Source organism: Hippopotamus amphibius, chromosome 3 (genome assembly GCF_030028045.1).
Source record: "Hippopotamus amphibius kiboko isolate mHipAmp2 chromosome 3, mHipAmp2.hap2, whole genome shotgun sequence".
Taxonomy (NCBI): Eukaryota; Metazoa; Chordata; class Mammalia; order Artiodactyla; family Hippopotamidae; genus Hippopotamus; species Hippopotamus amphibius.
In genome coordinates this window covers 26,891,031-26,917,567 of record NC_080188.1, presented here as the reverse complement: position 1 = coordinate 26,917,567, position 26,537 = coordinate 26,891,031, and the positions used below count along the sequence as shown (strand labels likewise).

Genomic DNA, 26,537 nt, shown 5'->3' with positions numbered 1-26,537 from the left:
AGAGATTCTCTCCAGCCTGGTGTATTTTCCTGAATGAAGTAATGGAAACCTGGGGCCATAGGCTGCCTACCTGTGTGCTGCCAGAGCTAGCTGAGGCTGGCCTGCAGAGAAAGGCAGACGGGAATGAAGCAGAGTTGCTAAGAGAAAAAGAAACTAGGGCCATAGGCACCAGAGAGAGAGCCTGGGGCAGTGCCTGCCGGCTCCCTGTTCCAGGTCCTTCAGAGGCTCAGTGGCTTTACCTTTTCTGTGGACATCCCTGTGTGTGTTCTGTCCTAAAGCTCCTCTTCAGCACTATGTGGTATTTTTAAGATGTCAGTAAGTTAAGACATGTAGAGGCTTCTCTGGTGGTCCTGTGGTTAAGACTCTGCACTTGCAATGGGGGTGCGGTGGTGGGGAGATGCTTCTGGTTGAGGAAGTTCTGCGTGTGGCGCGGCAAAAAAAACCCAAAAAGCAAAAACAAAACAGACACGTAGAATACCCATAATAATAGTGTTCCTGCCACTGGGATTGACGAATTGATTCCTTCAATCATGGCGTCTGCCTTCCATGAGGGCTTGGATGAAGGTGGCCACAGTTTTCGGTGATTCTCCTATTTCCTATTTGTCTGCCTTCATGCATAACCATCCCCATTCTGATGCACTCTTGTTTTTTTTAGATATGATGGCATATTTTATCCTTTTCAGACAAGTGTGGTAGGTTTGGGAGCCATTCTCTTTATGGTGACTTGAATTTCTCCTCTCTGATTCATTATGTGTTGGTTTTCCAATGAACTCCAAGAGGACTTTTAGACTCCGCTCATTTCCACATTCCTTAAGAACACTTCAGTGCAGTCTCCAAACACTGATAATAGTTTGTGGGCCACTTGACTTGTCTGTTCATGGGTATTGAATAAGCTGACAGGTCTTAATCACTCTGTTGTCTGTCTCATTTTCACCCTCTTCAGATTCATTTGCAGGTTTCTTGGGGCAGTTCATAGGGGCTGCAGCCAGGCTTTTCTAGGTCAGCTGCTCTCAATGCTTTCTTGATTTCTCTGTTAACCTTCTTAGACCCTGCTCTTCGGAGACCTTTCTCTGTGATGTAGGCAAGGGCAAGGAAGGCATCTGGGGAATAGTATATAGACCAATTTGATCAAAGATCAGAGAATAGTGGGAGATGGTGCTAGAAAAATAGGTTGGGGTCTGTAATGGGATTGCCATTAAGGATTCTCTGAGGTTGGCAGAATCTCCATGTCAGGAAAGAAATGAACTTGAAGGCCAGGTGCTTTCTCTCTCACCATTCCTCGACAGTGACTGCTGACTCCATTATGCTGGCAAGCAAGAGCTCTCCGATTAGCACTGCCACATTAGACTTGCTATTGCCACCATTTTTACTGCTTTTGCTGAAAGTCACAAGTTCTCCAATATGAAGGACACTTTTGATGTCAGTACCATTTTGGAGACCAGAACAAACTGTTTTCTTGCTTGCATGAAAATTACCAGGCTGACGTCGTACATTATGTGAAAATGTTCGCATAACAGGACTTTTATAAATAGATCCAAAATGCTAAATTGTGTTGAGTGAGATTTCACAACAGCCATCAGATATCTACAAATGGTTTATAGAACTTGTCTTATGGGAAATGTGACCTGCTAAAGTACTGGCACGTGGAAAGTTGAGGATTTTTTTGGAGGAAAATACCCACACAGGTAAGATTTACATTGCTCTATTAAGTGAAACATCATAATTCCCTAAAGGTAAGATGTCTCTTTGAAGGACAATTTAGAATATTGTTTTGTCATTATGGATTTTTTTAAAAGAGTAATTTACTGAAATAAGATTGTGTTTCTTTCAGTTGGTCTGTAAAAATATTTACTATGTTGGTAGAAGATACGTACTTTGTGATGTGGTAAACATCCTGAAAAAATGATAAATCATTCACATATTATTTTGCTGCTTGAATTTGAGTCTCTGCTTCTCTGTTATCCTGTTACCAGTGTGGCTACTATATTACTAACCTGCTTGTCCTTTGCATAATTAATAATTAATATATTCTATGTCAGTTATTAATACACTAACATTCAGGCCAAATTTATACTTGTAGAAAAGTAGTAAAACGTTAATGCTTTCATTTGGATATGTCAAACAAAAAAAGAGACACTAATCAAGAGATGACTAAATATCAAGATAATTGTGGCAAAGCTATTTTTAAATATATCAGTATGATTGACCAAATTCCCTGTTTCATTTTGCTATAGGTGACCTCATAGGAATATATACTCATAAACCTTTGTACTTTTATTATGATTTCAGTTGGCTAGCAGGATTACTATATCTGTGTATCCTTATGTGGTTTTTGCAGTATCTAGGAACCACCTGGAAAATAGGGAAGTAGAGCTAAGTTTAGAAGGTAAACCTTGGAAAAAATAATGGAATAGGGCCTGAGCTAAGGCTATGTTTCCACAGAATCCACTTTTTTCATATCTTTCTGCCTCCTCTTTTCCCCTCACTCTTTCTTGAGAGTTTACCTGATAGTACATTTCTGTTTTCTTCTTCTTCTCCTTCTTCTCCTTCTTCTCCTTCTTCTTCCTCTCCCTCTCCCTCTCCCTCTCCCTCTCCCTCTCCCTCTCCCTCTCCCTCTCCCTCTCCTTCTCCTTCTTTTTTAAAATCAGGTAATGCTTCCAGCTATAGCAAATTGTAGTATGTGTACCAAAACCTTCTCTCTTTACCCTGGAAAAAAGCACTCGGCTTTCATTTAGAATCAGATTTAAAGGCAGAAGAGAGAGGGGAAAAAGTTTTTTCTGGAATCCATAATGGAATCCAAAATGCTACCCATTAGGTTTTTCCTGAACTTTTGATGTAATAAGTTACAAGGGTGAAAAGCAGTTGAATTTTCCCAAGAAAATGGTGATGTAACTGGTAAAAGTCGGCCCCCCTGGATGCAACCAAATGAGATCTCCTTCTTTTTCCTGAATGCTGGCAAAAAATGATACTGCAACAACTTAAGAAAAAGTGATTATTGTCTTAAATGCTGGCATCAGAATTCTTCTTAGGAAGAATTTCAAACTGTCTCTGTTTTGGAAGAATGCTTCAATAAGTGATTGAGATCTTGAGGTCTTGGTCATCAGCTGGTGACAAAGCTTTAGAGGGGAGTCAAAACTGCTTCATTTGGGAATTTTCTCCATAGGAGGAAATTAATTCTTGGCTACTGAGAGTATGTTGAGAAGACAGGGGAGGGAAAATGGCGTGTTAAGAGGGTGAGTATGACCCAGGGATCATGGCAGATGGCCATGAAAAACCACTGGTGGTAGGTGGCTGAAAGAACTCTAAACAAGCAAGTATAATAAAATACTACTTTGAACTGTTTGCAAGACTGTGCCTGATGGGACTGCTCCCTTCAACTCCCAGCTCTCCTGTGAAATCTACCGCTCTCACAATGTTTCCATACTTTGTTGGTTTTCTTGATAGTGAAAAATCTCAAAAATGAGTTTTCCAGGTGGAAGAATGAGTCTGTAGGCAAAGGTGATAACACAGTCCTCCATCCCATACCTCTGCTCTGATAATTCACAAAGTCCTTAGGAAGGCTTTTGGATGAGTAAAAGGTGTTCAGGCTGATTTTCTAAATCTTAAGGAGCCAGGTGTCTCCAGCTGGCATCTTGGTTTTATGGGAGGGAATGTATTTGTTTCCTCAGTATAGGCTTGGGAGATAAAATACAGGATGTCCAGTTAGATTTGAATTTTAGATAAACCGGGAGGGTTTTTTTTAGTGTAAGTGCATACCAAACATTGCATTGGGTATATTCCTGTAGCAATGAATACTCTCACAAGGGCTTCCACATAATCCCAAGGCAGTCACTTTGCTGAATCTGGGGCTCATTCCCAATACAATACTATACAACCTCTTGGGGGAAAGACTAGGGTCTGAGCCAAGGCTATGGTCCCATAGAACACGCTTCTTCATTTCTTTCATCCCCTCTTTCCTCCTCACTCTTACCTTTCTCCTACAACTCCATCCTGTGATTCTGTAAACTCAACTGGGGCTGCACCAAGGGAAGAAATTGATTGGCGGCCCATAGTTAAGTTTCCTCCTTCATAAAGGGAAGATAATAATGCCTAATTATTGGGTGGTTGCTAAATTCAATTTGTTAATACAGTAAGTCTTCTACACACGAACAGTTCCGTTCTTAGAATGCCTTTGTAAGTCCAATATGTTTGTAAGTGAAACAAAGTTAGCTTAGGTACCCAACTAACACAATCAGCTATTTAGTACTGACTGTAATAGGTTTATAATAATTTTCATATAAATAATACTTAAAAAACAAAGAAACACAAAGAATAAAACAGGGGATTCCCCTGGCAGTCCAGTGGTTAAGAATCCATCCTTCCAGTGCAGGGGGCACGTGTTCAATCCCTGGTGAAGGAACTAAGATGCCACATGCCAGGCAGCACGGCTAAAAACTTTTTTAAAAAATAAAGCAAACATTTTTCATCTTACAGTACAGTACCTTGTAAAGTACAGTAGTGCAGTACAACAGCTGGCATACAGGGGTTGGCACTGAGTGAACAGGCAAGAAGAGTTCCTGACTGGAGGAGGGAGAGGAGGTGGGAGGTGGTAGAGCTGAAGGATCGTCAGCAGTAGGAGACGGAGGACAAACTGCAACTTCACTCACGCCTGACGGTGATGGCACAGGTTCCGGTTCCTTGCTGGATTCAACTCTATCTACTCTCTTGAAAAAACAGTTCGGTGATGTCTGGGTAGTAGTTCTTTTTTTCTCACCGTAGGTGACATGGTAGCCCTGGATTGCATTCTGAACAGCTGCTGCAACCTTCGTGTACTGTTCTACATTTGGGTCCTGTGTCCCCAAAATTACAGTGCCTCCTCAAGTTTAAGAAAATCCCCTTGCCATTTCCTGCATGGTGAATCTCTTTGGTTCTTCAATTACTTCTTCTTCCTCTGGTCTCTCTCCGTCCTTTCTCTGAGCCTCCACTGCCATCAAGTCTTCATTAGTAAGCTCCTCGTGTTGCACAGCAAGGAGTTCAGTGAAGTCGTCCTCTTGCAGATCTAGCTTGAAATAAAGATAACTGTACTGCTGTACTCTATACAGTACCGTACAGTAAAGTACACAAAAGCACAACCACTTGTAGAGGATGCACACACGTGACAATGTAGCCAGACACGTGAACTAACTTATGTGATTGGACATGTGAACGCACATTTGCATCTTTGAAAGTTTGCAACTTGAAGGTTTGTATGTAGGGGACCTGTGTACATGTAAAGTATTAAGAACATACAGGCTATTGCTATTTTACTAGATAAAATAGTTATTACTATTTTACTAGATAAAATAGTAATGTTTGACTCTAAGGCCTAGAGTCTAGGGTCTAGAAGTTTTCGACTATTGTAGTCACCACAGTTTCCTCTCATTAATTATTCTCTACACTGTAACGAGTGATCTTTTAAAAATGCAAATCTGACCGTGTCGTGGCTTTTACTTAAAGACTTCAAGGTCTTCTTCTAGGACTTTGAATAAAGACCTACTAGGCCCTGAATGCTTTTTCTTTTACCCGTGTCTCCAGTTTAACTCCTTGTCTCTCTTCCTTTCACTTTGTATTTTCCAGACAGATGTTTCAGTGCCACTAAGGTACCCTACATGCTGCGCCTTCTGCCTGAAATGTTTCTCTTCTCCCCGCTCCCCACTTCACCGTGTCAATTCATACTCATTTTCCAGTCCTTGTCAAAAGTGAAGCCTTCTCTGACCTCCTAGTTTAGATTACAAGTCACAGTTTAGAGCACCCTGTACTTTTCCTTCATAACCACTAATTACAGTTTCTAACTATATATTTGTGTGGTTATTATATCATAAACTCCATGAGGACAGGGACCATGTCTATCTTGTTAGCCATTATAGTCCCCAGGCCTTCCATAGTACTGAACACATACTAGGTACTCAATCAAAAAAATATATTTTTCAATGAATTAGGGTTATGTTAGACCAAGAGTCAGTCCTATTACCCATAGGCAGATCTGGTTCACTACCTCTTTTTACATGGCTTGTAAGCCAAGAATGACTTTTTTTTTTTAATTGTTTCCTTTTTTTTAATGGTTTATTTATTTATTTATTTAATTTATTTATTTTTGATTGCGTTGGGTCTTTGTTGCTGCACATGGGCTTTCTCTAGTTGCAGTGAGCGGGGGCTACTCTTCATTCTGGTATTCGGGCCTCTCATTGCAGTGGCTTGTCTTGCTGCAGAGCACGGGTTCTAGGTGCGTGGCCTTCAGCAGTGGCGCACGGGCTTAGTTGCTCCACGGCATGTGGGATCTTCCCGGACCAGGGATCGAACCCATGTTCCCTGCATTGGCAGGTGGATTCTTTATTTTATTTTATTTTTTTGGCATGTGGATTCTTAACCGCTGTGCCACCAGGGAAATCCCAAGAATCGTTTTTATATTTTTAAATGATTAGGACAAAATAAAAAGAATGGTATATCTTGACACATAAAAATTAAATAAAATTCCATTTCAGTGTCCATAAATAAAGTTTTATTGAAACATAGTCCCGCATATTCATTTATGTATTCTCTGTGGCCACGTTCATGCTACAGCAGGAGTTGAGTGGTTGTGACAAACCATATGGCTCACAAAGCCAAAAATATTTACTATCTGGCCCTTTACAGAAAAAGTTTGCTGACCCTTTTTAAACAATAGTAATTCTGAGCTCTGGGCCACTTTGTGTTCAAAAGCACCTGCAGGTGGCTTTTCTCAATTGTTAACAGTTTGCTTCTGTTGCTGAAACAAGTGATCTATTTATTTTGCTTATTTGGGAGGATTAATTAAAGAGACTTTCCTTTGTCCTTTGTTTTTCTGCTTTTCTATCAACAGACAGAAGCCCGCAAAGGCAGTCAGTCATATGGTAAACTCCTTTGCCAGTAGTATGATGGTGTAACTGTTTCCCCCCCCCCCCGCCCCATCAGATTTCCCAGTTTTTCAGATAATTCATGAATTCCTTTCCCAAATGAGATAATGAGTTGATAGGTGGTAGCAATGAAATAGAGTGCCTACAAGTTTTCCCATCAACTTTCCTTCAACTCACAAACTGGGAATGGATTAAAAAAATGTTTTGTTTTCTTATAAAGGGACTATATCCCTTTCCAGTTACAAATTCATATTTACCAGAGCAACACTTTAAAATACATGTTAAAATCTAACAAGGTTTTAAGATAGTTTCAAAGTGATTTCACCATAGTACTGGATAACCATTCCAACAGGGACAGATGAACTGTTCATTCCTTTAAATAATTTAATTTAAAAATCTTATCTGAAAAGTAACCACTGTTTATGCTCTTGGCTGCTGAATTTAAAGATATTTTTAGTGATAGAGTAGACAAAGGGGATTGTACTGAATATTGGTGGGTTTTGTTGTTGTTGGTTTTTTTTCACGCTGGGAGGCTTGTGGGATCTTAGTTCCCTGACCAGGGATGGAACCTAGGCCCCAGCAGTAAAAGTGCAGAGTTATAACCACTGGACCATCAGCGAATTCCCTAGGTTTCTTTCTTTATACCAATCCTTTTACTTCTAAGAAGTTGTTTGTGAGTGGAAATAGATCTTATTTGAATAATATTCTAAAAATTCTCTTAAAATAATTCACTTATAAAGTCAGTATTTAATCCTTGATTTATCTCTTCCTTACATTCACGTTTTCACACAATGGATCTTTTTAGAATGGAAGTCCCTTTGTAATGATAAAAGGGAAGAAAAATGGCAGAATACCAACATACCAGCAGTAAGATATTTTGGATAACGTTAAGATCTTATTGGTAAAAATATCCCAATTATAAAGCTCCTAAATGATATAAAATAGGTATAGAATTTGAATGCAAAATAAATATAATATTTTATTAGTGGAGGATGATCTAATATATATTAATCATATATCCCATGAAACAAGAAATCATTATTTCACCCAGTTTAGAAGGTGGTATTTCTAGACCTTTACCATGGCATCAGATTTCTTCTGCAAGATGCTTAGCTATTATGAGCTATCCCATCATAAAGAATTTATATCTGATTGGGTTGCACAATTTGAAAAAGCACTTTTATATATAAATAAATATATTTAAATATGTATACTTTAACACAAACATTTCTCCATGTGCTTTGATATGGCTCATATTGTCATTACAATAACTGTGACACAGGATAGATACTATAATATTCATTGATGGTTATTGGGCACTTAACCTAAAATTTTGGAAGCTCAGGAAATACAAGGGGCTTCCCTGGTGGCTCTGTGGTTACGAATCCACCTGCCAATGCAGGGGACACGGGTTCGATCCCTGGTCCAGAAAGATCCCACATGCTGTGGAGCAACTAAGCTCATGTGCCACAACTACTGAGCCTCTGCTCTAGAGCCCGCGAGCTACAACTACTGAGCCCACGTGCTACAACTACTGAAGTCCGTGCACCTAGAGCCTGTGCTCCACAAGAAGAGAAGCCACCTCAATGAGAAGCCTGAGCAGTGCAACGAAGAGTAGCCCCTGCTCACCACAACTAGAGAAAGCCCGTGCGCAGCAACGAAGACCCAATGCAGCCAAAAAAATAATAATAATAAATAAATTAATTAATTAAAAAAAAGAGAAAATACATGTATTCTGTGGGTAAAGTTTTTTTTAAAAGATCACTTGAATATTTGTTTGACTCATTGACAAACAAGGGGCAACTTTCTAAAGGTTAAACAATGGTTTTTAAAGAGTGGTAAGTTTCCCAAAAGGAAAGGAGGGAAACTCTGTAAGATACGTAGATGCAAAAAGGAATTCAGGAAGCATTTTGCAAGGGCCTCCATAAAAAATAAGAATTTCTCTACAAATATTCTGGCAGGAAGCTAGCAAGTCAGTTAGTGATGATGCTCTAACATTTACTAATGGGTAGGTTGAAAATTAACAAAAAGTGAAATTGTTTCTCCTCCCCCCCCCCCCCAATAAACATTATGGAGGAAAAAAAGTCTTAGGAATATTTCCATTTCTAAGCCATTTTTTAAAATAGGTGAAAAAGAGCATTAGATCAAGTACTATGAAAGGCAATGAGTATTCTAGACTCAATTGGAGGTTTGTACAAGTTCTTTATAATGTCAGATTTATTCAGAGAACTTTCATTCTGAAGTTGTAACCCTCCCAACCACTTTTTGGTTTTCAGATATTCTTGTTTTATGAACTAACCTTCCTAATTTGGGGTTTTAAAATATTCTTATTTCATGAAATAATGGGGAGAAGAGAGGATTTATTTATATATTTTTTATACCTTTACTTTGCAAAATAAAAAATTTGTTAAACTTATATCAGTTGCCAAAAATTCCTTGCAAATTTTACTAGTCCATGAAATAAAAAAGTCTGGGAACCAGTAATCTAGACTAATTGATAAAATAGATTTACAATAAAATATTAAGTAATTAGAATACTCCTAGATAATGTTCTGGTTAATTAGATTTTCTCATTGTTGGTTAAACTTTTTGTCTCAGCCTTGCTCATTCAATTTGACGTGCATTTATTGAAAGCCTTCAGTTATGTCAGGCATCATCCTAAGTTATGCTGATGCAAAGATACATAAGTATGGCCTTTGCTCATCTGAAACAAACAAGGTTAGTGCAAGAGACATAAAAAGAAACATTTTAAGTTCTGTCTTTAGTGTGATACCTGTAATCAGAATAATATATATCTATGTGGTAGAAAAATAATTGAATCAGGGAAGGGGGTGCAATCAAAGAAGGCTTCACAAAAAGGTAAAGCTTCTTTTGGGTTTTGATGGACAGATGGAAGCATCCTCCAGGTGAGCATGAAGGCAAAGGCTATTCTACACAAAGGGAACCACATGCTCCAAAGCACTGAGGCTTGAAAGAATAGGATCATTGATATCTAAAGAGCAGCCATTTCAGGTGTCAGATGAAGGAGTGGCCAGAGAAGAAATCTGAGAGGAAGCCTGGAGTCAGGTTATAAAGGGATTTGTGTGTTTTGCTAAGATGCTTGGACTATATTCAATATGTGCTTGGGGAATCTTTGAAGAGTTTTAAATAGGAGAGAATTGGAAATCTTTTAAAAAACATATTAATATCTTTTTTTCTGCCTCAGTAAGTAGAATATATTGAACATAATTGAATCTTTTATTGATAATTGAAGATCTTCTCAATGAATATCAGTTCTCACTTTATGAAGGAGCACTTTGAAATACATGTAGAAGGTGTAGGACTTCCTCCTCTAAAGAGACCAAGGAAATGTTTTTTGAAGTTTCTTTATAAAACAAATTACTGTGAACATATTTTGTCTTAATTTGTCTCATTCTTGTTAATACTAAGAAAGGGCTAGGGAAGAAGATTTTGGTTGACAGCTTTTACTGATTGTATTTTTTCTTAATTTTACTATGGAAAATCACCAATTAATAGATGGTATCCACCTACATGTTGAGTGAGGGGTAACATTGTGCCACTTATGGATGGAATTTGGAGAGTCATTATACTCTCTGGAGGATGGAGATATATTCATTAATTTCCCCCCTATTGTTTACTCAACATATAATAGTTACTATATAAATGTATGATGAACTGAAAAGAATTTGCAGTATACATGTTAACATATTTTTTCTGAGGAAAACTAAATTACTGGCTTAACTGGTAGTTCTCTGATATGGCTTACCTTTATACATAAACAGAGGGAAAATAAGTGATCATCATGTGTGAAAACCTTTAAGAGAGTTTAACAAAAGTCTATATGCAAGGATGTTGAAAAGCTTTAGTCATACTGGCACATTGGGGGAATATTTCTTTTTTTTTAAATAATTTACTTTATTTTATTTTTTTATAATTTATTTCTTTGGCTGAGTTGGGTCTTTGTTGCTGCAGGTGGGCTTTCTTTAGTTGTGGCAAGCAGGGGCTACTCTTCATTGTGGTGCAGTGGGCTTCTTTTGTTGCCAAGCATGGGCTCTAGGTGCTCTCGCTTGAGTAGTTGCAGCATGCGGGCTCAGTAGTTGTTCCAAGGCATGTGGGATCTTCCTGGACCAGGGATGGAACCCATGTCCCCTGCATTGATTGACAGGTGGATTCTTAACCACTGAGCCACCAGGGAAGTCCAGGAATATTTCTTTTTAAAGAATGGGGATCTGACTTAGAGATGGGAAACAAAGGCAGTATGAAAGTCCCTCTGAAGGGAAAAGTGCAAATAGTCCATTTCTGCAGGGTTAGAATTGCGGCTGTGTTCAATAATGCTGAACATTCTTAAGAATGACCTGCATATCCAGGCTTGCAGATTTTCTAAATTCTTCCTCAGTGTGAAATAACAATAGCAGTATTAGTACCAGGAGTCTGGGTGTATGGGCTAAAAAAGTAATAAATAATCCTATTGCGGGCAAGTGTGAAATAGAGAAAAGTAATGTAAATTACATTTGTCAAGTGATGATCTCAACATGGTTGGTTAGGTGTAAGGAAGACAATCTAGAGGTTACTATAGACTGCCTTCTGTAGTTATGAGCCCAATGTGTTAGTGTGACAAAACAATCTTGGCCTTATAAATCAAGTTATTTACAAAGAACTTGAAAACACTGCCTAGATCTTGATTTTTAAAAAATACTTGTGAAGGCCATATAAATATAATCTACATATTTCCTTGTCTCTTGCTCCTACTAGAAACACCTAAACTACCTACATTTCCTTTTTCTCACTCTTCCATATTGATGGGTATCCCCAGGAGATTTTCCCCCTGAACTCACGGAAAAGTCCTATCAACCACCGATGTTTATTCCCCCCTTTACGGTACTAAATCCCTTCTAGGGTACTGCTGAGCCCTGCCACTTTCTTGGCACCACTGATTTCCGCTGGGCTCTCACTGCAAATACACTAAACATCTTGAGGTCCAAAGTCTCTCGAAGTTCATTGGCAAAGAGGGACAGAATATTTAACCATTTCCCCCTAACATTCATAGATGGGCACCAAAGCACTTGAGTATCCAATTTTAGTAGGTACAACACTTTCAGTTTTTACAGTTCCCATGGGAAACTCGGGAACTCCTAACAGACTCCACCAGGCTGCCGCAGAATTCCTGCTCTTTCCATGCCTGAGGTTTTGCTGCAGGGTTAAGCTTCCGGTGCCAGACTTCCCCATTCTCTCAAGGAATAGCCTTCTGATGCCCGCTTGGGCTCCACCTGGGCTCCCCCTGACACAGTTCTAGCAAGGCGGATGAACTTCTTCAACTTTGGAGGCTGGCACCCATGTTGGGTGGAGGTGCGTGGGTATCTATTCAGTCCTTTCAGAAGAGTAACAGCTCTCGTGACAAACCTCGAGGTAACAACAGAGGACGTGAATTAAACGGAACTCTTAATGGAAGCGATTGAAATGTTTTTTTAAATGAACGATTGGGGGACAAACAAGGACACCTCTAGGTTTGCAGATACCTTTATTAAAGTTCTCTGGGCTAGCGAAATGCCAGTGGGATCGAAAGGCAGGAGTAGAATGGACAGTGAGTGAAAACTTGTTGAGTCCACCTCAGAAGTTAGTACTAGAATTTCAGGTATTCTAACTCATTCTAACCACTCCATTCAGTAGACCGAAGGATGAGATTCCGCAGGACCCCAGCTCCAGTTCCCGATATAATACTCATCTGGAGAGGATTTTGAAATTTTCTCTTTTCCCTTCCCGTTTTTCCCCAATACAGGCTGTGAGTTTGTCTGCAACCCCTATACCAATATTTAAAGGGAAAGGCGCTGAGAACAAGGCAAACTAGGGAGGAGGACTTCGTAGCTGTGCTTCTCAAACCCGTAAAGAGAGAGACCGATAATGGGTAAGGGGCGTGCAAGACTAACTCCTTCCTTGCCCAATCAAGTGCACAGGAAGATGTCCTTTTACCAATAAAAATAAAGTTCGCTTTCCGGAGGCGGGAGGGTGAGCCTTGACTGCCAGTTCTCCAAAGCAACGATAGCGTAGAAGACAGAGAATGATTAGAGGGAGGACCAACCCAGGAAAGGGGGCGGGGTGAAGGTGGGGGTAACTCTGAGCGGCGGCTGGACTGGCCAGTGGGATGTAAGGATTGCTGTTCCTGTTGTAGTGCTTCTCGCCAATCAGGAAGGCTAGGGAGTGGGCGGGGCGGGGAAGAGGTGGGAAGAGCTCGCAGCACCGCCGGGCGCCCGTCGGGCTCTGGGGGAGAGAGAGAAATCCGGTTAAAATCAGAGTCGGAGGGAGGTTTAACCACAGATCGGTTCCGATCGGATTATTCCTTAAAGGGGACGCGCCACTGTCAAGAGAACGGAGCCTGGGGTCCGAGGGCGGGGACCGGCGGCGCCTGAGGAGCGAGGCAGCTGCACTTGGACTGGGGACGGGTAGGTGCTGCCTGGGGAAAGGCGCTTCATTTCACTTTCTCTTCCAGCCCCAGGGGCAGGCGCCGGGATGTCCGCCGACCGGCGGCCGCAGCCCTGGCGGGAGACGAGGTCGCCTGCCCTCGCCCGCCGCCTTCCTGATGGGAGCCGAGGGGGAGGCGGGCCAGGATGGCTGGCAAGCTGCGCCGCCCGGGCCAAGACTCATAACGGACACTAAACCGCGGCGCGGCCCCCGCCTCCACCGAAAACCCGCCGGAGCGGTAGCGGGTCCTCGGGGAGCGCCGCGCGCCCGGCTCCCCGCGCGCGCGCTGCTTCCTTGCGCGCCCCGCTTCCTTGCGCGCCCCCTTCCCCTCGCGCGCCCCATTCTGCTCGCGCGCACCGCGTCCTCGCGGACTCGCGGGAGCCGCCCCGCGGGGAGGAAGGCGGCGGCGGCGAGGCGCAGGAAGGTCGGCGGCCCCTGCTTAGCAGCCCCGGCCGAAGGCGGGGGCGAGGAGCAAACTTAGCGCGGCGGCTGGCGGCCCAGGGCCAAAAGGGCGCTGGGGACCCGCTGAGCGCGCGGAGTCGCCCGCCCGGCCCAGCATTGTCCTGCTTTTCCTTTGCTCGCGTCTCTCCGCCCACTGCTCGCGGTCGTGGGGAGGGGTGCGGACGCGGGCGCCGTGCCCGCGCCGCTCCGGGCCAGCCGCGCGCCCCCAGACCACGAGCCTGCCCGGACCGGAGCTGGCCCCACCGACGCCGCAGCCGCCGCCCGCGGGCCGTCGGGGCCCGTGAGTGTCTCTGCAGCTCGCAATCCACACACCGGCGCAGGCTGCCTGGGCACTGAGCTCTTACTTGTAACTTTTCTTTGCCAGTTGCTGGAAGTTGTGGCTTCCGGGCGGCAGGTTCTTTGGGCAAAACCTCGTTTCCTGCGTCCTGAAGGCGCTGATTTCTAGGGCGAAATGGTTCTTGATCGCTGTCGGTCTTTTCCTCCCATCCCAGTTTCATTCGTTGGCACCTAAGATTGCTTCTTTCGTGGGTTTGCGTTGTAAGGGAGTGTTAACCTCTCCCAAGTCAAGATAATTTGAAAAGGAAAAAAAAAGGGAGGAGTGCTGTTGAGGATCAAGAGCTCTGTGTAGAGCCGAATTTGCCTTAACCTTTGAACTGTGGAAAGTATTACCTCGACTTAACTAGCGGAGCTTCTTTTGGAAGGAAAAAAATTGCAAAACTAAACAAAAACCTCAAGTTGCTAGGGTCTATAGGATTAGGGAAAAAATAGACTTTCGGTAAAAATAAAGTTACTTGTGTAACTGTTCTGCCCAGCAGCTATCTTCCGTAAAGTTAATTCCTGCTACTGAAATCATAGTCGTTATAATTAATAACAGCAACTTGTACTATTGATAAAACAAGTGTTTTTTTCCCCATCTTGAGCATTGTTGCTATTCTATACCTGTCAATACTTGCTAAAGAAATTATATTTAGAAACGGTACATCTTTGTTAGAGACCTTATTTAGAAAAGGAATGTTTTCATGAGCATTCATGAGCATTCATTTCTGACAGTTTCTTCTTGTGCAATACTTTGTAGAGTACGAGCATGTGTAGGTTACAACCCTATAAACAAAGTTGCGGTGGGTGTGTTATTCTGTAGTCTTTTTTTGGCTACTCATTATCAAAGATAGCATTCCATCCTGTCTTGTCTTCCATTCTGAGTTATTTTGTAAAATTGCTTCTCTAGAAAAGCGAATTTTATTGGAACCTCTGGCCCAGGGTTTTTTGTTTTGTTTTGTATTTTGTTTTTGTTTTAAAGCAATACTAACAACTTTCATTAATCCACTGTTTAGTAACTTTATGAGTGGTGTGCAGCGTTGTAACAAGTTCACAGGCTCAGCAATAACAGAGAAGCTATACTTGGGAAACTAAAAGCCAATTTCAGAAAATAATGTTTGAGAGACACTTTACTCTTCCTATAGAATTTAGGAAGTGCAGACACACAGACACATGATCTTTCGTGGTAATCGTGATGGTATCTGGCGTTGTTACACCTAGTATTCTCCTTCCTCCTCCTCTCTTTGATGCTCTGCTTTGAAAAGTATGTCAGGCAGGCTTGCTGGCATAATCTTCCTTTCCATCTCATAATAGAAAGTAGAAGATTAAAACAAGTTTCCAAACTTCTGTGTTTGTTTACTTACCAACTTATGCAAACAACAGAGGAGAGAATTCCTGAAATTTTGAAAGATCCTATATAAAGAAAACACTCAAAAAGAATTATCTTTGAAATATCTAGGCTATGTTTCCTGGAAAACATTTTTCCTGCGGGCTTTTCACATTGTTTTAGACACATTGTCTCCCTGGGAACTAGGACTGTCCTCTAATTCTGTGCAAATTCACTTTGTCACCTAGTACATTTCTAGTGCCCAGTAAATGTGTTGACTTAGGTCTTTGTGACAGAAAAAGATAATATTCTGTAGAGGCTGCTTGAGAGGCTTATTTATTTTTTTAATATACACCTTTCTGAACAAGTTACACCAAAAAACAGCAATTGGTTTAGGGTCTGGGAGAAGATATATTAATCTAGGTGCTTTTTGTCCTGTGTACAAAAGTGTGATGTAATTGTTTATAATATCTGTTCCGCAGACATCTTTTGTGATGGTGATTGCTTCTTGTCCCAATTTTTAGAACTAGGCTTAATCTGTCAACATCTGTTGAGTACCCATTTATTTGAGGAGTTTTATGGAAAGATAAAGTAGAAATGGATGACAGTCATTGGTATCAAAGTTATGGAGTTTAATGAGAAGAGCAAAATTATCATCCATAGGGAAAAAATGTGTACCTCATTGCAGTAACAGGTGCAAAGTAACTGACACAGGATTCATGCCAAAATGGTAAAGGAACAGTGGAATGATAGAAGAAACTCAGGTGATGTGGGAAAGTTCTCATTGCCTTTTTTAAAAAATTAATTAATTTTTTTTGAGGTACACCAAGTTCAGTCATTTGTATTTATACACATATCCCCGTATTCCCTCCCTCCCTCAGCTCCCCCCCACCCTCCCCGTCCCAGTCCTCTAAGGCATCATCCATCCTCGAGTTGAACTCCCTTTGTTATACAGCAGCTTCCCAGTGGCTGTTTTACAGTTGATAGTATATATATGTCTGTGCTACTCTCACTTCATCTCAGCTTCCCCTTCACCCCCCCATCCCCCCAAACCTCGAGTTCTCCAGTCCATTCTCTGCATCTGCGTCCTTGTTCTTGTCTTGTCACTGAGTTCATCAGTACCATTTTTAGATTCCGTATGTATGAGTTAGCATACAATATTTGTCTTTCTCTTTCTGACTTACTTCACTCTGTATGACAGACTCTAGGTCTATCCACCTCATGACATATAGCTCCATTTCATTCCTTTTTATAGCTGAGTAATATTCCATTGTATATATATGCCACATCTTCTTTATCCATTCATTTGCTGATGGGCATTTAGGTTGCTTCCATGTCCTGGCTATTGTAAATAGTGCTGCAGTGAACATTATGGTACATGTTTCTTTTGGGATTATGGTTTTCTCTGGGTATGTGCCCAGTAGTGGGATTACTGGATCATATGGTAGTTCTATTTTTAGTTTTTTAAGGAAACTCCAAACTGTTTTCCATAGTAGCTGTATTCTCATTGCTTTATGTAGCAAATTTTATAATGTATTTTTTAAAAAATTAAAAAAAAAAAGGATGTTTGGACAGTGGTGCTGGACTGAGTTTCTGATGCACACCTGAGGAAGCAGGACAATGATGCAGTGATACACATAAGCAATGTGGGATTCTAATAGTCATTTTGTTAAAAAAAATCATAGTTTCAAATGGCTGTACTGTTTCACGGGTATTTCCTAAAGTCTGATTTTTAATGAATTCCAATGTGTTCTGATATTATAGAATACTTTTGCATTGCTATTTGGATATTTCCATTAAGCTACTGGCAGAAGTGGAGTTGCCTTAAAAAAAAAAGTATGTTTGGGGTGTATGTTCACTACCCGAGCTATTTTTAATCTATAAAATATTGGGGGGGGGGGGGCAGAGCATGTACTCTGAATTTCAACTATTGTTACCTCATCAGAGGGATTACCCATCCAACCCAGTTCAGATATCACCTTGTTTGCAAGCTCTGCTGTTCTCCTAAATCCCATCTTAAGTGGTGGTGCTTTCCTCTGGCTCCTGTAAAGTCCTTTTACAACACAAGCCATGCGCTGACTTACAGTATAGTTATGTGTGTATTTCTTCATTAGATTGTGGATTTTGGTAAAAGCCATTAACCAGAATTGGAGCCTCCCCGCCCGCAACCCCTTTTACTCTTGCCTAAAGTACTTGAGCAGTTTTATTAGCCCAGTAGATTCTGTAAAACATAAGCAATAAGAAAGTTCATATTATTTTGTTTGGGGAAAGTGTACGTGAGTGTTTAAAGGGAAAGCCAGTGTTTTTCCTTATCACCAGTTTCACATGCTCATTGTAAAATGTTGTTATGAAGGAAATGTATAATTTAGGAACGAAATAGCCCTCATAACATTGCTCTTATCACATTATAACTATTGGTAATGGTTTGACTCTTAATTCCAGTTTTTTTTCCCTTTTTTTTATTACCTTCAGATAGGCGTGCCTTAAACTATCATACTTGAAAATTTTAATTAGTAAGTTATGTTTACTGTGAATGGAGAAAGATATTCAACTTTTATACACTTATTTATCTTTTATTTTATATAATAAAATAAGTAATTATTAATTTCTCCAGGCTCAGTAATTATGTTTTTTTTTTTACCTGTTCTTGAGAAACAAGGCTCCCACCAGAATTTTTGTGTTCAGAACACAGTCTAACAGACTATTAGAATCACAGCCATTTCAAAAATGGTCAAAACCTATGTCCCTGAACATTTCAAGTATCTTTACGTGAAAATGTTTTTGGAATACATACCGTAAACCTAATCTCTTCTCATTTCTTGATTCTTCTCATCTCTAGAGAGCATTGAAAATTGCTCTGAGGCTGCCAACTGGCACTGCTCATAGTAGCCCCAGGAGGAATGTAGGAAGATATTTGTTCCTGATCAATTCACATGCAGAGGTTTTACTTTACCCTTATGTTGCTTATTATCAAAAGGGAGCTACAGTTTAGGCTGATGGAGGTAATAAGATTCTGTTGTGCTGGGTGCTTGTTTAAGCTAGCCCAGGTGGCAAAGAGGTTTTCCAAAGGTTCTGCAATAGAAAACCCAGCTGCAAGCAGCCAGTAGGGCTAACTAACCAGGTGAGAAATCTCCATTTATTCGGCAAGTTTTTATTGAGAACTGCACCTAATTTGTGCACCATGTGGGCGCTGAGGTTAGGATGATGAAGTCTGTCTGGACTACAGGCTATGCGCTCCTCTGAGTAGGATCCTTAAATAGACAGAATGATACATGTGGATGAAAGGTAGCATATACAAAGTGCACTCTTAGGTGATTTGTTATTCACCCTGTTTATTGTTCTGTGTAGCTTCTTTCAAGGTATCCTAGGAAACAAACCTGGTATTCCATAGGAGGTGGGTTGGGGTCCATGGAGCCTGTTAAAATAAGTCTGTGAGCTCTAGAATTTTTATTTTTTTTTAATTTCAAACACTGCTCTTCCCATGAGGCAGAATATTTCCAAAATTCTGCAAATGTTGATGCGTCTTTCCTTATACCCTACGGGGATCATCCATTTCATAGACCACCATTATGAGACTACATTTGTATCCTATTAGGTAATTCATAGTTTGCTGATAGAATAGTAACACATTCTTTTAAACTCAAAATGCTATAATAAGTAGATACCCTTACCAGGATTTTTTTTTTATGTTATGAAAATAGTTGTTTTGAAAAATCACGTGTATTAAAATGTAATGGAAGTATTTCTAAATTTTACAAAATGGACTGCCTCCTTCCCCCGCAAGCCCATTCTGTTGCTCCATCTTTGTGGGGAAAGAATCAGGTCGTTAAGAAAGGGGCCTTGTAGAATTGTCAGTGGTGGAGTCAACCAGGCTGGGAACAATTCACCTATTTAAAGTGTACAAGTCAATGGGTTTTAGTATATTCCAGAGTTGTGTAACTTTTTCATCACCCCATCACCTTCCCTACCTCCCTCCTCAGCCCTTGGCAACTGCTAGTCTATATTCCACCTCTATACATTTGCTGTTCTGGATATTTCATATAAATGAAAGATAACATTTTCATAAACGTACATTCCTGTATAAATCTGTCCCTCTAATATGCGTAAATCCTAGGAGTAGAGAGGGTCCTTTTGTGACCTTCCAAGTTTAGAAAGATTTTCTTTAAGAAGGAGTTTATCTAAATCCTTATTCTACCTAAGCCTGGAGAGAAATGGGAAAAGAGATTTTTTCCCCCCTATAAAAATCATGAGACTCATTTTGAAAGAAAAAAAAAAGAGACTCATTTTGGTGACACTTTTTTATGTTCATGTAATCATTTAGTGACTCTCTACAAGGAAATAGTTTATCTCAAGTTCTGCATAGTGGACTTATAGAGAATAGTACTTTGAAAGAAGTTGAGAGTACTTGGTAAATTCTAATCATTGCTGAATGTAATGTGATATTTACCTTATAGGCTCAGAATGTATTGTGCAACTTTTCATTTATTTGATCAGAGACAGTGCTGTGTAAGTTGATTGTGATGAACTTGTATTGCCCCTGCACAGTGCTGGAGACCTTGTAGGCACTTAGTAAGTGTTTATTGGTTGCCTGACAACTGTGATCATAGATATTTTCATCAGCTCTCTAGTCCTTATTTTCCATCTTGTAATGATAATAGTAGCTACTTTTATTGAGTGCTTACTAAGTAACGTGATAAGTTCTTTATATGTACTGTCTTTTAAAGTAAAAGGATGCAGTTTAGTTTTGAGAATTTTCTGTAATTATCTCCATTGATTGTAGTTTTGCAGGCTTCTGATCATTTCTTTTTTTAAGATTATTTTGAATGACCATTTTTGGTCAAAGTTAAGACGCTTTGATGCTGCTGCATTCTTGATTTTTAGGAAATGTCAACAAAGTTTTTACCAACTAAATCTTGCTGTTGGGTGACAGCAGTTGTGAGATACGTTTCTATTTTAGAACAGCCTTACTTCAGAGAGGTTGAAGTGGTAGTGGTGTTGTTTTTTAAAGGGCATCTGGGAATTGAAGAATATTAGTTTGTTCATTTACTGCAGTGTAGCTTCATTTTTAGGTTGTAAAACATTCACAGATATGCCTTATTGCCTGAATGAAATTCAGCATAATATTTCAACTTCTCAGGACTCCTTGTTTTGTTTTGTCCTTTTTTTCTCTTTTTTTGGTATGTCTCTATTGTATGGTAACATTCAGATGTGATGTAATTTAGTTTGGTATTAACGAATGCCAGAAAGGTAATTTAAACGTGATTTTCAGTTTTCTTCTCCATGACAAAAATTTAAGATGTATAATGCTGTCTACAGTACTAGTAAAAAAAAAATATTGCTTTGGGTGGTTCATTCAGGTGTCTTGGGTGTCAGTGAACTCATAACAACATATTTGCAGAAGCTCCAGCCATTCATCTTCTCAGTCAGCAATATATAGACCGCCATATTTTATTCATTTGTTGGTGAAACCATTCCTTTCTAAAGCATGTCTGGTTTGGGGGGACAGATTTGCTTATTACTTTACTGTTAACTGTATCCCTTTGTTTGCTCTTATTACACCTGCCTGTAATAGTTAACTCACCTTTCTGATTTGGTATTTTCCGTGTGATATGAGACTAGAACCCATAACCATTTGTTGAATAGTGGGTAAAAATGACAGAAGGTTCTGGGTAAGAAACCAAAGAACTTCCTGTGCATGGAGCTTTAGCTCTAGGACCTTGTTGTGTTGGGTTTTACTGCTTAGAAGACTGCTGGCTTCTTTCCTGGTTTTGGACTCTGTTTCAGGTTGGTGATGTTTCTGGATAGCAGAAGGTGGTGTAACAGGGTGGTATAATCACCTTGTAGCTGTTTAACTTCCCCTGAATAATGGATGTCTTAAAGTTCTGTCTTATGAAGCCTAACTCAAGTGGGTGGAGAATAATTAAGTGGTGGAAAATAGTTCTTTTCTGAATGTCTTGATAGTCTTCTTGTGAGAACCCAACCCACAAGCTTGTACACCAGGATACCTGTATGCATTGGTAATTGTTTGCTGCAATTCAGAACCTCATACAATTCCCTGAGCAGAAATTAGATGTTTTAAAGAACTGTCAGGTTGCATGTAAAATAGCCAGATGTGGCAGTTATCTAGATATTTATAGTTAAACAGGATCTTTTGGTAATCTATTTTCTTTGAGCTAAAATTATCTTTGTAGATGCATTTTTCTGTGTTTATATTGAGGATAATTTAGGCTGTGCCTTGTATTTGATATTCCTGGCAATACTGAATCCATAGCATAGTTTCAGTAAATACTGGTTAGAGTTTTAGTCATACGTTTCTTTATGGTTGTTTCACTTTTTCCTGTTGTTGAACTCATGGAGTCCTCATGTTTTTAGAGCTACACTGTCCTTGGGAATGATCTAATACAACTCCTACATTTTGTTGACTAGGATGAGATTGTGACTTTAACCTATGGATAAAAACTGAGTTCTTTTTGATTCTCAATCCCATGTTTTTCCTGTTCTAGCATATGCTTACCCAAGTAAAAAACGTAAAAGATAGTGTTAGATTATTGTTGCCTCTGTAACAGAGGTCTGCAAAAGTTTTGTCATACTCCAGCAGCATAAAAAAAGTGTTTGCATTCCCAATATGTATATGTTTGTCGTAAACTATATACTATAATATTACGTACGTAGTATGACATTAAAAAAAATGAGATAAAGATGAAAAATATTTTAGAACAATTAAAAATGTATTATTTCCATGTTTTTGATTCCACTTAAAATATCAGTAATTTTAAAAATAAGTATGATTGAATGTCATCACTTAAAAAAAATTTTTATTTTGAAATAATTATAAATTCACAGCAAGTTGCAAAATAGTACAGGGAGTCCTGTGTAACCTTCATTCAGTGTCTCTCAGTTGTAATATCTTATATAACACAATATATTTGTCACAACATTAAACCAGGAAACTGACATTGGTACGATACTGTTAAGTAGCCATGGTCAGAGTTCATGTTTTTTAATGCACTCATTCATGTGTATGTGTGTGTATAGTTGATAACATTTCATGTCTGGATTCATTTAACCGCCACCACAATCAAGATACAGTACTATTCCATCACTGCCAAGAAACTCCCTCATGCAGCTCAAGGTCTTCTCCTTCCCCACCCTCCCCATCCCTGTTTACTGGCAACCAGTAATTTGTTCTCCATCTCTATAATTGTGTCATTTTGAGAATGTTACATAAATGGAATCATACTGTATGCAACCTTTTGGGATGGACTTTTTTCACCCAGCCCAATACCCTGGAGAACCATCTGAGCTGTTGGATGTATCAGTAGTTCATTTCCTTTTGGTGCTGAGTAGAGTTCAGTGTATGGATATATCACAGTACACAGTTTGTTTAACTCTTCACCTGTTAAAGAGCATAGGAGTTGTTTCCAGCTTTTGGCTGATAGAGTATGCTTGTGCATATTTGTATATAGGTTTTTGTGTGAACATAAGTTTTCATTTCTCTGGTATAAGTACCCAAGAGTGTAATTGCTGGGTTGTATTGTAAGTGTATGTTTAGCTTTACAGGAAATGGCCAGACTGTTTTCCAGAGTGGCTGTGTATTCCCAACAACAATGTATGAAAGATCTAGCTTCTCGATATGCTTACCAGAATTTGATCATTTTCACTGTTTTTAAAAAATGTGAGTCATTCTGATAGTTGTGTAGTGATATATCATTGTAGTTTCAATTTGCCTTTCCCTAGTGGGCAAATTAATTGTTTGCCTAATGAGCAAATTGGGTTGTTTGGTTTTCATTGTTGAGTTTTGAGAGTTCTTTATATATTCTAGATATGTCTTTTGTTAATATATGGTTGGCACAAATTTTCTTCCCATCCACAGCTTGTCTGTTCATCCTCTTAACAGGGATTTTTTACAGAGGCAAGAAAGTTTTAAATTTTCACGTAGTGCATTTAATCATTGTTTTTTTCTTTTATGATTGTACTTTTGGTGTCATGTCTATGGACTCTTCACCTAGTCCTAGATCTCAAGACTTTTTTTTTCTTGTGTTTTCTTCTAAAAGTTTCATAGTTTATGTTTTACAAGATAATCACATTTTTACCTTACAGTTTCTGATAAAGTACTGATATTGGTAACAAGCAGTTATCAGCTCTCCTGTCTTCTTGTTGCTTGCTTGTATTTTGCTTTATTAACATTATGTTTACTCTGCCTTTCTTTGTAAGAATCTTAAAAATCCATCCGTGAGTGATATCATAATTCTACTGAGATCTGCAGATATATTTACTTGGGCCCATGCGGGCTGAAAGTGAACATGTGAGGACATCACAAACCACCCCTCCAAGGTGCAAGACTGCTGCCTCTCCCTTAGGAGACTTATCTACTGCAATACTGTGTGTGTAGTCAGTGTCACAAACAGGAAGCCTCCTGAATATTTTAAGCTAGAAGAGATTTCATACAATGTATTAGATGCTTACAGAATTGTTAGAAGGGCCTAATAGCAGGTTTAGGGGGTCAATCCAGAGGTAACTCACCAGGGCAGTGCAGAGGACAATCTAGGAGCTGTGCTGGAATTCAGACCTTGTGCCACATCTGCTACTGCTTCATTTGCTTCCAGACACTCTGAAAACTACTTGATAGACCCCGAGTTGCAACCCTGAATCAGGAAGTCAGGTCAAGAGAACTCTGCTGCTGGTGCTTCTGCTGCCCTGCTTCTTCTCATCACCCAAGAAGCTGGGGAATGGACGCTGGAATGATGCTGTAGAGAAGTCTTATATTTCCACGACTGTGCTTGTCCGCCAAACGACTAAGAAGGCTCCTTTCTAATTACCCATAGATAGGCAGGAAGTCAAGTGAGCCGATCTGTGGTATCCAGCGTGGTTCACGTGAATGCCATAAGACAGAAGCAGCCTGATGCAGGACCAAGAGAGGGTGCTGGTGTCAATCTCACACAGCAAATATTAGTAAAGCTCAAATTTCAAATTTAACACATATGTGATATCTTCTAATATTTTCTTTTTGCCTTATTGGCTTGAGAACCCTTCTTTTGAGGGCTGTATTTACTCCTCTTTGAACTTCATACATTTTGTATGACTAAGTAGTAGGAACATAATAGGTCTGGTATGTGTTTCTTTTTCCAAATATTTAAATTTATTCTTATGTCTCCCAGTTTTTGAAACCATATCTTTCCTTTTTTATAAATATATACAAGTATAAAATGTTACTGTTTCGAGGAACTCTTATTAAATTCAGTCAACATTTTTCTCTTACTGTCCTGACCTGAGCTTTCTCTCTTAAACCTGTGTGTTCCCCAGTTCTCCCTGGAGAATTCTGTAAAAGAAGTGTATTTTCTCCTAGAGCTGTGCTTTGGTATCAGAGGCACTATAGCCAGCAGGCATCAGTACTTTGGTTTCTATTTATCAAAAATAATTAAAGTTTGGTTTGTTTTATTGCATACTTTGAATTTTATTCCTGGGTGTAGCAAATTTTGGTATAAAACCAAAAATGGAGACATACAGATATCTTTGCAAAGACTGGTTTTATATGGTCTGTAATGGCAGTCAATTTAAAATGCAATAAAATAAGTTATATGAAAAGTTTTGAGTTTGTGTTCATGTGCATTTTTCTAGTGAGAGATCTGTAGGTTCATCAGATTTTCAAAACAGAGGCCATGACCTAGGAGCGATTAAAAACAGCTGCTCTAGAGGTATAAGTTCAATCAAGACATTTGCCAACCATCTAACACTAAGGCTTCTGCCGTCAATCACACATCCCTTCCCTGAACTCTGTCCTGTATCTGTAGCCTTTTTTCAGGACATACAAAGAAAATTATTGTTACCCAAGTGTTCAGGGAAGGACCAAGGAACGTTATAAGAGTTCATTATTAGATGAGGGACACCTGGAAGTCGATTATATCACCCCAATACATTTTTTTTTTTTAAAGAGGATATGTTCCCATATGGCTGATGGTTTCCTGAAAAATCATGTGTTATACATGTCAAGGCATAGTAAACTGTTGATGTCTGTAATCCAGTATATTACACCTTGGGGGATTTATTTGAATGCTTGAAATAGTTATAAGAATAATTTATATGCTCAACTCTAGAGCCTAAAATTGTACAAATTGGGAAGGAATCTACAAACGTAAACTCTGTAATTCATTTAAAATAGGTAAGAGATGATTCAGAGATACTTAAATGTGTTGGATTTTCACATCCTATATGTGAAAATGTTTTCACATCCTTTTCACATAGTTTTAGCCTTGTTTCTTAACTTGTGACCTCTTATATGCCAAAGCCTAAGTGGAATGTAGCATGGTTTGTAGTGATTTACAAACCTTTTGTTTAAACAAAATCACGCACAGAGAGATTTCTAATATAAAGTGATGAAAGGAGAGATGGTTTTAGTTGATGTAGGGGTCAAGAAAAGCCTTACTTTTTGTACATTTCCCTTTACACGCCCCCCCCGCCCCCCCCCCCCCATAGAGTCATGAGGGCTTTGGAAACAGGTGGGCCTAATGTAATCACAAGGGCCTTTACAAGAAGAAGCAGGCAGCAAGAGAGTCAACCAGAGAGATGGCATCATGAGAAGGAATTGACTGGGCATTGCTGGCTTTGAACATAGAAGGCGGCTGTGAGCCAAGGGATGTGGGCAGCTTCTATAAACCAGTAAAGGCAAGAAAATGGATTCTCCTTAGAGCTTCCAGACAGGAATACAGGTCTGTTGATACTGTGATTTTAGCTCCGTGAGACCCATTTTGGACTTCTGACTTCGGAACTGTAAGATACATATTTGTTACCACTAAATTTATGGTAATCTGTGACTGCAACAGTAGGAAACTGATACAGTGCTTACTTAACACATTTTAGGAGTGAACATTCTTTCTCTCTTAACGCAACCTGCTGAATTTTACCCTCGTCTTCTTCAACATCCCTTTCTCTGTACCTAGTTTTCCCTTTTCAGAAAGAGAAGAACCAAGAGATCCTAAAATGTCTTCAGATTTATCAGACAATTTCACTTTAATTCTTTATAGGTTTATAATATATGCGATATAAATTAATGAAAGAATCTGAGCGCTTACCTTTTCTGTGTTGGTCGT

The 26,537-nt window shown here is 39.6% G+C and overlaps 1 protein-coding gene across 9 annotated transcripts in view; it reads left to right on the top strand.

Moving 5' to 3' along the window:
• Window positions 1-13,104: 13,104 nt before the first annotated feature.
• The window catches only part of FRYL (FRY like transcription coactivator), a 242,165-nt gene continuing 228,732 nt past the window's right edge, over window positions 13,105-26,537 (top strand). For all 9 annotated transcript variants that reach the window (XR_009052491.1, XM_057725531.1, XM_057725528.1 and 6 more), the window contains exon 1: window positions 13,105-13,327. The gene's annotated coding sequence lies outside the window, so the exon portion shown is untranslated. The remainder of the gene's footprint in view (window positions 13,328-26,537) is intronic.